The sequence below is a fragment of the Bombus flavifrons genome, chromosome 17 (genome assembly GCF_040668555.2).
Source record: "Bombus flavifrons isolate JBK064 chromosome 17, iyBomFlav1_principal, whole genome shotgun sequence".
In the NCBI taxonomy this organism is placed as follows: Eukaryota; Metazoa; Arthropoda; class Insecta; order Hymenoptera; family Apidae; genus Bombus; species Bombus flavifrons.
This window is the reverse complement of record NC_138458.1, coordinates 1,470,829-1,484,825: the sequence shown is the minus strand read 5'-3', so window position 1 is coordinate 1,484,825 and position 13,997 is coordinate 1,470,829. Positions and strand designations below refer to the sequence as shown.

Below are 13,997 nucleotides of genomic sequence, written 5' to 3'. Positions count from 1 at the left end.
AGCAATGAAGATATCAATCAATGGTTCAAGACGTTCGAAGAAACGGCAAGCATGTGTATGTGGTCAGAAGAACAGAAAGTAATTTATACAAAAAAAAAAGAGGACTAATAAAGGAATTTTCAAAAAAATTTAATACTTGACCAATTGACGAGAATAGTGTTAAATACACAGCTTTCGTGGTTCCTGATGGACATTATGAATTTTGAAAAGTACCGTTCGGTTTGTGCAATTCACCTGCTGTGTTTCAGCGACGTGTTCGTGCAGTGTTTCGACCTTTAATCAACGACGGAATTGTGTTAGCGTATCTAGACGATCTTATAGTTTCTGCAGAGACCGAGAGTGAGGCAATTGAAAAACTGAGACAAGTATTAAAAACCGGGAGTGAATATGGACTAGTAATTAACTGGCGAAAATGTAGTTTTTTAGTCAAACAAGTGAATTATCTCGGATACATCATTGAAAATGGATAAATTCGACCTCCGTAGCAGAAGACGTTGGCAGTGTCGAGATTTCCAGAATCTAAGACGACCAAGCGGGTACAGAGTTGTTTGGGTTTAACGGGATATTTCCGTAAATTCATAGAATCGTATGCCGTGATTGCGCGACCATTAATTATCGGAATTATTAAAAAAACAACGTTGGATTTAAATTTGGACCGTCAGAGAAGGAGGCATTTGAAAGATTAAAAAAAGCCTTAATTGAAAGCCCGATACTTAGATTGTATCAAGTAGGAGCTGAAACCGAACTTCATGCTGATGCTTGTAAAGAAGGATTAGGGGCAATAATGTTACGGAAAAGTGCCGATGACGGTAAATTTCATCCCGTATACTATGCCAGCTGGAAGACGTCCTCCACGGAAGAAAAATACAAGAGCTACGAGTTAGAAATATTAGTGGTAGTTAAAGCATTAAAGAAATTTCGTGTTTATTTACTAAATATACCATTTAAAATAGTGACAGACTGTAACGCGTTTGTTTGGACATTAAAAAAGAAAGATGTATGTTTGCGAGTGGCGCATTGGGCACTTTTAATCGAACAATTTGATTATATAATCGAGCATAGACCAGGTACGACGATGCGTCAAGTGGACGCGCTTAGTCGGAATACAGTAGAAGTGTTATTAGTACAGGAAGACCGAAGCGGTTTGAACGATCGAGTTCGCAAAGCTCAAGAAGAAGATCAGGAGATAAAGAAAATAGTTGTGGCAGTACGCGATAAGAAGAAAAATAACTTTACGTTAACGAAAAATGGAGTTTTATATCGCGAGACTGAGGGTGATGAGACAATAGTTGTGCCGAAATCGATGCAGTGGGACATTATCAAATTAGTACATGAACAAGGACATTTTAGCAATGCCAAAACGATGATAATGCTCAAAGGAGATTATTGGTTTCCCAACATGGAAGAGAAAGTTAAAAGAGTAATTAACAACTGTATACGGTGCGTGTTGGCAGAAAAGAAGAAAGGGAAAGGTGAGGGAGTGTTATATCCCATAGAAAAAAGAGCTGAACCATTAGATACATATCATATCGATCACCTAGGACCGATGCAGTCGACGAAAAAATCTTATAACCATATTTTTACGATTATCGATGCGTTCACCAAGTTTACCTGATCATAGCCAACCAAAACTACTACGACGGAAGGGGCGTTAAGTAAACGAAAGTTGCAGGCATTAATTTTTGGAAATCCAAGACGCTTAGTGTCAGACCGTGGTTCAACGTTTACTTCGAAAGCATTTAAAGAGTATTGTCAAGAGGAAAACATCAAGCACATACTAATTACTACGGGTATACCGCGCGGAAATGGTCAGGTGGAAAGAATGAACGAAACAATCATACCTGTTCTAACGAAACTTTCTATAAGCAATGCAGCGGAATGGTGGAAACACGTGGGCAGAGTGCAACAAATTATAAATGCGAGCCATAACCGGAGTATTAAGAAGACACCAATGGAACTACTAATCGGAGAACAAATAAGACTTAAGGAAGACCAAGAATTAAAGCGAATGATAGATGAAGAACTGGTGAATATTTTTGAAGAAGATCGCACGAAGATGAGATTAGAGGCCAAGGAAAATATTGCAAAAATCCAGGAAGAAAACGGAAGAACATACAATAAACGTCGTAAAACTGCCACGAAATATAAAATTGGCGATTTAGTAGCAATTAAACGTACTCAGTTCGGAACAGGTACAAAGTTACTACCAAAGTTTTTGGGTCCATACAAAGTAACATCGGTAAAGGGCAAGGACCGTTACGAAGTCATCGAAGTGGGTGAGCAAGAGGGACCGTAGAAAACAAGCTCCGCAGCTGATCATACGAAGCCATGGGTTAAACCATTAGAATTTGACGAGGATACTGAAGAAGATGACGATTTTGAAGACAACGAAGGATAATCGTCATCCACTGAGGTTGATAATCGATGCAGAATAGCAAGAAATCAGGAGCGCAAGTGAAATTAGTAATATTGGGCACATCTGAGGGCAGATGTGTTTGTCAGAATGGCCGAAGTTGTGGGATAGTGTGACGTCAGGGAAGGACGTGGCGTGAGGGGTAATTGTTTATTAGCGTTGTCAAGACATGTTAATGTTGTCAAGGATTGTTGTGAGCGTTTCCAAGGTATGTTAAGGGAAAAATGAGCATGGAAAATGCTGTCAGAGTTGAATTTATCATGGTCGTGTGAAGTTCGTTGTGTCGTTGTGTCGTAGAATTAGTGAAAAACGAATACGCGAAACGCGGTATTATATTCGATTTCGTGCGAGTTCAATGATATTGTATTTATCATAATACTGTTTTCTATAAACTTATAATATAACATTCCTACATATATATTATACAAAGATATAAATAAATCATCTAAATTAGCAAATGAGTGAATGTACTTGATATAGGTGTAAGATATCAAACAAGTACTTGGACAGTGATTTTGTCACAAATGTCACAACTTCACATTTTCTCACAATTGTCGTAATGGTAACTAATTGTGTATAATATTTTATGAGTACATATATATAATTCCTAGATTAATCTAGCTACAACCACTGTTATTTTTGGGTAATTATGTGCATAAACAAGCACTTATTGTTCATTGTTATTATGTCGTGCCTTTTAACTCTAGAAAACAAATTTTCACTCACTTATATGCGTACAACGATAATATACGAAACTACAACGCCCAAATTTCTCTTCCTTTACTGCCATTTATTTTTTTTTTTTTTTTTTTTTCTGTGATAGCAAATCACAATTATGACAGCAGTGGCAAAGCATTGTCTCTTTCTCTGAATCAATGCAAAACTTTATTTCGGTGCGGCTGGCGTGCATATTCGTCGTGTAAAACAAAAAAATACTATTAATATAAAAATTCAAAATTTCTAGTAAAAAGTAATATAAGTGACATTTAGTGGTATGTTCCCTTTATACATCCAGTAAATATATACATTATTTGTATTTTATAAAAATAAGAGTTTGAGAAAAGAAAAGGAAGTTTGATTATTTGGATTATTTTCTTTGCTATATCGGCTATGCTCCGTTCAACGTGTACTACTTTTTCTAAATTGAGTTGATTATTTTCCCAAATGCACCGGCTATTTCTCTAATTATCTTTTGGTAATTTTGAAATTTTCAATAACGATAGCTTTTTCCAACAACGAATTGTCGATCTTTTTTATCGAATAAAAATGTAATCCTTGCCCGTTTTGCTTTACTCTCTTCGTAAAATTTATAATAGGAACATTTACCCTGCGGTCGACGTGTTACTCGTCATTGCTTCGCTTTACCGGCGCACCCCGTAAAGGATTTTTGAAACTAAACTCCGCAGTTAACAGGTTAATTATTATTAGTGGCGTGTACGTACTTTGATCCACATCGGCGCTTGCTGCGTCTCGAGTTACTGCCGTCATCGTCCTTGCAAAAGTTACATTATGCGCTGTCTCCATACCTGGCAGCTAATAGAGTGAGTGTATGAACAGAAACGCACACTGCCCCTTTACTTTCCAACCTCGTACATCGAGTCACAAAGTTCTATATATGAACGACACTCTATCGTTACTACACTAGGTATACTTAATTACAAAACTGGTAATTTGACGTGTTCAAAAGTTTCTAGTCATTTTGTGTTGCGAAAGAATTTCACGCTTTATCTCGCAATATATGTATATGGAAATTGTATAGAATTCAAACTACCCGTCAACCGACATTGTTACTTTTGTTTTGTTTTACCGGCAGTCATTTTCTAAATAGAATAGATCACGAGAGAAGAACGGTAATTTAGGACTTAAAAAATCGATTCTCGATTTTCCAGGTAAAATTGGTAAAATTTGTAGTAGATTTGCTATTAACTGTTATCGTATTTAATTTCATTATTCCCAAAATAAGCTCGATTTTCCAGAATCGATCGTCCGACTTACTCTAAGCATTCATGTTATTACATATATACGCTAAAAGTGAATTTTGTTAATACTTTGCGCCTCTAAAGCGTCGCGCGGTCCTTCACGATCCACTTAACGAAAGCTAACAATCACCGCCTTGCTCATTCCGTGGCCAGATCCTTTAAACAAAGTCTCGATTCTCTATTTTTTATTCTTTGACATTGCAACGTTCAGTCTATCTCTCTATGAATTTATCCTTCGTCAAACTGTTTCACGCATCCTCCAAACAGCTCGGCTATCAGCTTTGCAAAAATTCGCTCAAGCAGCCTGCCTTCGGCCCAGTCATACATTATTGCAAGCCGAAATAGCGGCCAACTATCTGCCATTATATCGACACGAAGTCGTCGCTAACATATTTGTTATTTTTCGTGTTTTGTAATTAATTATTTTGTAATAAAATTTTCGTATTGGGAGCACGAAGGCTAGGTATGCAATTGATTAGATTTGTCTCTTTTATCGTATCTCGTTTGTATCTTCAAATTTATTTACACGTTGTGTTGCCTCTATTGATAGGTGTTCAATGGTTCAATAGGTGTTCAATATTTCGAGTCATTAACGCGTTAAAACACCCAATTTCTCGATATTTCTGTTGCTATGGTATTTATTCCAATAAATGTACATATACCAAAAATATTACAGTGTTCGTCATTCCATTGGTTTCCACAAGACTGAAAGACTCATCGTGTAGGTGTGTTGTTACTATACAGTGACTAGTATGAGTCGCTGGCATAATATGCCAACATTTTCACGATAGACTTTCAATTTATAACGCGATCAACTTTGCCAATTATTCTTTGCGGTATCCCACTTTGGGGCCGGTTTCCAAACTGCACTGTGCCTTGCTATATCGTTAATCGTAAATTGTCCAATTTGTAATAGTAGGTAAATCTCACGAGAAGATTTATTAGTTTGTGACGAATTAACTACTCCCGAATTTCAGCAGAAGCTTTTCGACACACGTTTTATCGCTTTAACCATTTACTAGTAAGTATACATACGATACGTCCCATAAATTGTCAAATTTTATTACATTTCATGTATGTTGCGCGTTTTCCATCCCAATTTCCAGATCTACCTTCTATAGGCAATTCATGGGATAAACTTGATTCTAGAATTTATAAAACCTCCAAATAAATACATCGTTAATGAACTGAAGAATATCATAGATTGACAGAGAAATGGCATTCTACTAATGTAGAATATTCGAAAAAAATAATTTTAAATAATAAACTAAAAAATAAATAACTTCTGCCACCAAAAATTGGGGATCATTTCAATTAATTTATACTACAATATAAAAATGTATTGAGCTAATGATATGCATACAATTCCAAAGCACATTAAATAAGTTTCATTTTTAAAAAAGTCAACTTAGGCCTTATTAATCCAGACATGTTACAATATATACAGGATGTTGCGTAGTGACCGGTGCGAGTCGTGTAAATGTGTGGATGATAGTGTGGCAAGTGTGAAACACGATGATGCATCTGAAAGAACAGACAATGCATCTGGCCACGCGGTGAAACAAAAATGGTATCCCGAAAGAGAATAAAACTGAATATTTAAAATATCTTCAAAGTTAACACACGAGGTGCGTCTAAAATCGTGGTAGAACGGATAATGATTCTACATGTAAAAATAGACCGAGGAAAAGCACAACATTTTTTGTTTAAAGCTTCGTTTTCAAAGGAAACGAGTTTGAAAAAAAAAAAAAAATAGACATGAGTTACTCCAATGCTTTATAAAACTGATAGCACGAAACACCATTGCTTGTAGTCTGTTTCGGTAATCGCACAATGATTGGTAAATAGAAATAAGAAAAATAATGCATTTGTATTTCTTGCATTACACCGGAAAACATACGACAAAGGGTTCTACATGGATGTACATCAACTACTATAGAAGTATTTGAAAATGTAGGGTCCAAAAGTGTACTGAAGTTAATGGTGCACATTTTGAACATGTGAAATAAATATTTTTCATTGAAACATACAAATCTTACTTTTGCCTTTTCTCTATACAAACATGATTTTCTCGTTGCAGGTTACGAGAAGGTCAACGTGTGATCATGCACATGCTTGAATTTGTTTTTCTATGAGCTACAAGAGTGTTGTAATAAAAATATGCAGCGCCATTTAAAAATGACCTTGAAATCTTTCGAAAAATGTGACCTTGAGAAAATATTTTTGCCCTCATTTGTCCCTTCCAAACGAGTATTCCCTCCCTCTGATATTTCTTTCTATCATAAGAAATAACAGAGATGTTTAAGATAGTCAAGTTAGGTGAAATACCCTGTATGACACCATACACCTTCAGAGTATTTTATAGATACATCAAACATGGAATCATTTAACAGGTAGATTATTGAAATCACCATATTCTATTCTACTAGAAACAAGAAATATTTGACACTTACAAGGGGAGCACTCCAATTGACTAACTTTGATTTTAACGAGCTTTTGCGAGTTGTGTCATTTAAAAACGTCGAGACGATCGTGACATCTTATCGAAAAATAACTCTCAGGAAACCTTCTATGCAGCAGTTTGTAGCTTGCCGAACACTGATCCACTTTTATTTGGAACATTTTTCTTTTGTCGCACCATCGGAAATAGCCAACAAAATTGTGGCGACAGTTATCACTACATCGAATATTTTACGCATAGCATTAAAGACACGTATATTAACAACTCGTAGAATTAAAATCTGCTCAACAAAATCGAAATCGACCAATTGTGGTCCTTCTCTTGTCAGAACAATACAGCGTGATGTTGTAAGGAAGCAAGGAAGGAAGGAAAAGGACAGAAAGGTATGGAGAGAGTATATTCCACCCGGGCCTGCTAGTGGACTCATTGATAAGGCGACTTTGCATGACTGTATCTTAGACGCTGAAATAGTGCAGGTCAGGTCAGAGGATCTACATTTAGGAAAGGATAGTAAGACGAATATTCGGAGACTGTCTTGAATGAAAATCTTTGTGGTGATAAGTGTAGAGAGATACACCGTATTAATGGTTCTCCGTATTATACAACTCCTATGAACCTTCATCGTATATCAAAAGATGGTGGAACTAGTTAAAGCGATTATAGTTTACAATGTAGGTCCAACACAGGTCCACCGTGTTTACTGAAAACATTGATCCATGACAGTATTATAAAATATTATTGCTAACACTAAACCAACCGAATAGGGAGATCTCCCCTCTATTAAGAACATCGCTGCGTGACCGAATTTAGTAGCGCATTTCCTTTATTCTTTTTTTTTTTGTTATTATCAGTTATCGTTTCCCAATTAATTGCGCCACTTTTTCTGTTTTTGTAAAGTACAGTATATAACGAAATACACCAATTTAGTAATGTTAAAATTAATTAACAAGTTACAATATCAGTTATGACTAAATAAAGTCATAATAGTATAAGGTGTAAAAAATAAATATTAAGAAATAAAGTATAAGGTGTTACATCCTGTGACCTAAGCATATTATAATTCATCCTTCGGCCAAGGTGGCCAGCTATGTAAACACACTTGCTCGGACCAGCAATAAACTTATTGGCTTTCTTGAAATCGAGACGCTCCTTAGGATTATTGCTCATTATGACAAAACACGGGGCAAGCGGGTTTTCTCATGTTCTAAACATACCCATCACAAGCTTTCCTTTTCGGCCAAAACACTCCTACATCTCTACAATCGTCGAATACTTTCGAGCGATTCGGAGGATGATACAGTTAGTTTCGACAATATCGTCGATGGTGTCGATGATTGGTCAGAAAATGATAATGGAACCTGAACTAGAAGCATATGATCCAACTCCAATCGTGAACACGATAGCTCATATTTGAGCAACAGAAACAAGTAATCATCGGGACGGAAAGTCATTCTCTCTCGCGATCTCATCGACTAAAGAGTAACGTCTTTACGATCAGTGATTATTTCACGTTTTGCTAACAAAGAGTCAGACTTAGATTTTGTGAGAACATTCATCTATCATCCCGTTGACCGCGGATTCGTTATCGAACCTGAGGCCATTGTCATTAGTGTCGCGAGTGCCTAATCGCCGTGATTAATTGTCAGAACTGTAACAATCCCATTATTGTAATAAACTACACCTGTGTTGTACCGCATCAATGGCTAATTCCCGTGAAGATTCGTTTGACGCCTACAACCTTAATCCCTGTGCTCATCATATATATATGTCGGAGATGAAAGGAAAGCCGAAGCCGTTCCTTGGAAATTTTGGGAACATCCTCTAGTACTCTAGCCTGGATTTTATCATAGCTGTAATTGTTCGAGATTTGTTTTTTTTCTATTTATTTATTTGAATTTTACAATTTGTCCAGTAGGACATTTGGTAAAATGTTATATCTTGGTGTTGTAATAATATAGCATGTGGGTGGTTACCTCCAGCGGGGTACCATCTTCGTGTTTGTTAGGTTGTGTCCTTTGTGAGATCTGTTGGGTGTTTCCTTTTTAGTCTTCTTTCTATGTTTGATGTGTTGATCGTTTCCGCTGCTAGCCGATTCGGGTGCGTTGCTACTCTTTCTCTGTACCTTCTTGCGTATCTGCTAATCTCCTCCTTGACCGTTGGTATTCCAAGGTCTTTCCGTATATCTTCGTTTCTGACGTATCATGGTGCGTTTACTATTGTTCTGAGGATTTTAGCTTGGATTATTTCTATTTTGTTTATATGGCTCATTGCTGCTGTTCCCCATAGTGGTATTCCGTACGTCCAGACTGGTTTTATAATTGTTTTGTATATTTTTAGTTTGTTTTCTATGCTTAGTTTGGATTTTCGACTTGTTAACCATTGCATTTGTCTCCTTGCTGTCTGTATTTTGTATATTATTGATTTAATATGTTGTTTCCATGTAAATCGTGTATCTAGGTGGAGTCCTAGGTATTTGACTTGCCTTGTTTGTGTTATTTGCGTGCCGTTTAGTGTAATGTTTGGTGGTATCTGTTTTCGCAGTATGAATGTAATGTGGTTGCATTTATCGGGGTTTGCTTTAATTTGTTTATCTTGAAGCCACTTTTCTATTTTTGTGATATGTTCTTGTAGTAATGTGACTGCTGTTACAGGGTTCGTGTGCCTAACTAGTACAGCTGTGTCATCCGCAAATGTCAATATTTTGCTATTGGTGGTTGTTGGTATGTTGGCCGTGTATAATGTGTATAGCATTGGTCCTAGGACGCTTCCTTGCGGAACCCCTGCCTTGATATATTTAACTTCAGAGCATGAATCTTTAATTTTTACTATGAAAGTTCCGCTGCTTAAGTACGATTTTAATAAATGGTATATTTGTTTCGGAAATTGTTTCCTGATTGTTTGTTGCTTTCGTGGTTTATTTTATCGAATGCCTTCTCTATGTCCATAAAGAGTGCTGTACAGTATTCTTTGCTTTCTAGTGCTGTTATTACTTCGTTAGTGAGTGTGTGCATTTGCTCTATCGTAGAGTGTTTGTTTCTGAATCCAAATTGGTGATCTGGTATCAGTTTTTCCTTATCTGTTATTTGTTTTAAGCGGGCGTAAATTATTTTTTCTAGTATTTTGGATAGTACAGGAAGTAGTGAAATTGGTCTGTATGATGCTGTTTGGTGTGGGTCTTTGCCTGGCTTAGGTAGCATTTTGTTCTGTGCTAGTTTCCATAGTTTAGGATAGTATTGGATTTTTAATATTGCATTGTAAATTATTGTGATTAGTCGTACCGCTTTTGGAGGTAGGTTTTTTAGGATTTTACCATTGATTAGGTCGATTCCTGGTGCTTTATTGTTTTTTGTTTTTTCGATTATGTTTCTAATTTCTTGTTCTGTTGTTTTAGGTATGATGTAGTGTTTGTCGGTTGAGGTACTAGTGGATCCTCGTCGGTATGACAATTGAGGTTGCTGTTATTGATATTATGGGGTGTGAATGTGTTGCTTATCGAGATTTGCGATAGCGAGATTGGCTTCGAGGTGTCAATTGGTCGCCGAACGTAGCCACGGTCACGGGATGGACGTTTTGCCTAACGGAGGTCTGGAGTGGTTGTATGGGTTTTCCGAGAAATGTGGTTGTGGCGGCATGCGGCCTCGGGAGCGGGCCTAGCCACGTGTAATGCTGCCTCGGAGGTGCGGATACAATGGGTCATACATTGTATTACTAATCAAACTCCAGGCAGAAGCTGCCTAACAACGGCGTTTGGAACTTTCTCGATGCTTCCAACGAGTCTGCCTAACAACGGCGTTTGGAACCTTCTCGATGCTTCCAAACGGGTATAGAAAAACAAATGCAATTGTACAGCGAGAAAAATCTCGACGAGGCTGGCATTCGTCTTGCGACTGCTTTGGAGAGTGACACGTCGTGTTTCTGTGCTTAAGATCAGTCTACGCTTAGTAAGGAGTCATCCCGTTGATCGTGGATTCGTTTGAACTCAAAATTATTGTTTATAACGATTATTAACTTATTGTTTGTAAATCATATTATTCATTGAACTTACTATCCGTTAAACGTATTATTCATTAGTTTTATTATTTGTTAAACTTATTATTCGTTCAATTTATTTTCCACTAACTTTATTATTTGTTAAGCTTATTATTCACTAGACTTATTATTTGTTAATCTTTGTAGTATACTTGTGTATACGTGAAAATATAATCTCAGTTGTGTTAAACAATGGATAACTCACGTGAAGAGTTGTTACGCGCCCAAAATTCCAACCCTACCCCGACATATGTATATCGTATATTCGTAACAGTTAGGAAAAAAAAACTATACAGATACCTGAACACATATGGGCTCAAAATTCATTGACATTAGTTCACGCTTCCGTGATTCGGCGAGTAACGTTCTGTTTACGACAAGATAAACGATAATTTCTGTAATTTCCGCATTAACACATTCGCGGCCGCTTTGGGAACTGTAGCGTTCAGGCCTTTCCAATCAAATGCCCCTCTGTGAGCCATTGTGCAGGGAATTCATACATCTTCCATAACCACAAGCGAATTTATCTACATCAATGACATGTAAAGGAAGAGTTGGTACTAGTTGCCAATGGTTTCAAATATTTTAGGAGCAGGTATTGTTATTATTTTCAAGTATTTTTCTTTTGAAACACGGCCAGGAATTTATTTTTACCTATTTTGCCAATGTCACAATATGTTATTATAGTATCTATATAAGTAAATGAAATAGTTATAATTCTGAGAATAAATTTTGCAAATAAACAAGGATAAATAAATATATGTAAAGTATAATAATGATAAGAACGTTGAAAATAAGGAATATTTTTTTGGGAACCATAGCTTAGATTAAGGATTTATCTAAAGAACAGATCCCACGATCACATGGGAGCTATAGTTTTCACGCTAAAAAATGTGCTAGAAAAACATTTTCTATTATTAAATATCTATTGGAATATTTATAATGATATGTCGATACTAAAAGCATGAAATGAGAAAAGATAGTTTTTTCAGTTCGACGCCCGTCAATGACAGCATTAATTAATCAGTATCTTTCATAATACTATCAAAGTTAATTTTTTCGAAAACGAAGCTACGAAGAAAAATCATTTTTGTATATTTTTGGTTTATCTTTTCATAAGGAATCTACCCATGCCCGTTTGTACTACTTGTACTACCCTGTATATGAAATATACATATATATATAATATTAAGTATTATACGTATACGAAATTAATATTAGCACATAAACACGTGATGCATATGTGAGAGTTTTGATTTACACACACACACACCGTGCATTTATTTACAGATTACACCTGGAGCATAAAACATCACGTTTATGATGGCAGTTAATTTTTTACAGTTATTTTGTATATTTTTGGTTTTGGACAGTCTTCGCTTGAGTGATTGTTTAAGAATATATCACAGTAAAATAAGAGTTTTTTAACGTTCAAATCTTTTTAAGCGATTGCTTTCTGTTTAGAAACCATTAGTAAATATTATTTTCTCGAGTGTTTAAATGATGCAAAAACTATTTATTGTTTTTTCTGTTGAAATTCTACAACATTGTACAATTGTAATGGTATAGATACGGCACACGGATACTTTTTTAACTGCCTGTATGCGTTTACAATTTGTAAGTGTCTGTGTTTTTTTTTTTTGCAGCTCTACGCAGGATAGGAGAATACAAGAAAAATGGTTAAAATGTATTGTTGGCCGCCAACGAGCAGTGGAGTATTTTCTCAAACACGGTAAAAAACATTTTCCGAATAAAATCATATATTTATTGGTTATTTTTTCATTTTATTCGGTTTGGACGTATATTTGTAGTTTCGTTGATGCGGAATAATCAATAAGGCTTATTTGTTAACCGTATTTATAAGCTAATTATTGGGGGATATAATGCAAAATCGGATGTTTATTTGAAATCATACGAATTTTAACACGGTTATAAAATCTTTATTTATATTATTTCAAAACTAATCGACAAACCTATTTTTATTCGTTTTAACAAATTGTTGAGGTTATTCGATGTGTAAACAGAGAAAACTCGTGGATAAATTGTAAGGCAGAAAATATATTTAAATATAAGTATAATTATAAGTAAGAATACAATTTGAGCTGGTCCAGATCCGCACGCTAGCTGTGTTACCCAATAACTGAAAACCCCGAAGCCAACGTCGCCTGTCTACTGTTTATGGTCTGACTTCGTCGCAGTCTTTTGTCTACGTTCTGTCGATGGTTTCGGTGCTTGAGAAAATTAAAAAGACCAGATGTAGAGTTTTCTTATAAGTAGTGACCACTTCAACACAAATATTATCTAATTTCAACTTATTCTTCTAACTTATCTGAACCATTTAAAAGTTGACATTTTTACTCTTTTTCTCCATCTTATTTCACGAATTAATTACAATTTTACAACTTGTACTAATTCATATTTATTTTTATTCATTTTTTTCCTTGTTTAAAAAATAAAGTCACAAGAGAAAAGCTAATTTCCTTTTTATCGAAGGTAAGGCAGCGCCCTTTGCAATGCAACGAGAAAGCACCACATTAAGCTGCATAAATTGCTACATAAACAACACAAATGGGAAATGTTCAGCAAGTATTATATAAACATATATACATATATAGATTTAAAAAATATCAAAAGTACTAATATGCAATACTAACAATTCAAGTTCGCTTCTGCTAGATTCATTCCATCGCAAATTAGTTACATTAAACAAACAATAATTATAGTTTTCGTGAATTTCGTGGCTGACCTCTTCACAGCTGTGTAGCTAAATGAAAAGCTAACGAATGTCAAGAAATATCATACTACGTTATGCCCCAAACGATCGACTAACTACCAGCAAAGAAATTTTTTATTTCGGACATACCTTTGCAAGAGGAGTTTCTACTGCAAGGGCAGTATAAGGGTAAGTGCGTGGCGATCAGTAGGTTCAGAAACTGCGACATCTGGGCGACCAACGAAGTGCGTTGAATCAAATAGTTGTATTCACATTGTTTACACAACGAGCAACTTTCTTGCAGACGGAACAGAATTTTGCATATAGTTGGGCGTCTTTACGATGCGTACGTAGCTGTTCTGTGCTATATTTCATATCTTTTTTCAGTGGGCCTGTTGCATT

At 35.8% G+C, this 13,997-nt stretch overlaps 1 protein-coding gene and 1 long non-coding RNA gene across 3 annotated transcripts in view; one reads left to right on the top strand and one right to left on the bottom strand.

Annotated features, from left to right (window-relative positions):
• DIP-lambda (Dpr-interacting protein lambda) overlaps window positions 1–13,997 on the bottom strand; it is a 560,727-nt gene that overhangs the window by 118,514 nt on the left and 428,216 nt on the right. The window lies entirely within an intron of this gene.
• LOC138188611 (uncharacterized) overlaps window positions 1–13,997 on the top strand; it is a 42,413-nt gene that overhangs the window by 7,674 nt on the left and 20,742 nt on the right. The gene's annotated exons all lie outside the window — the stretch shown is intronic.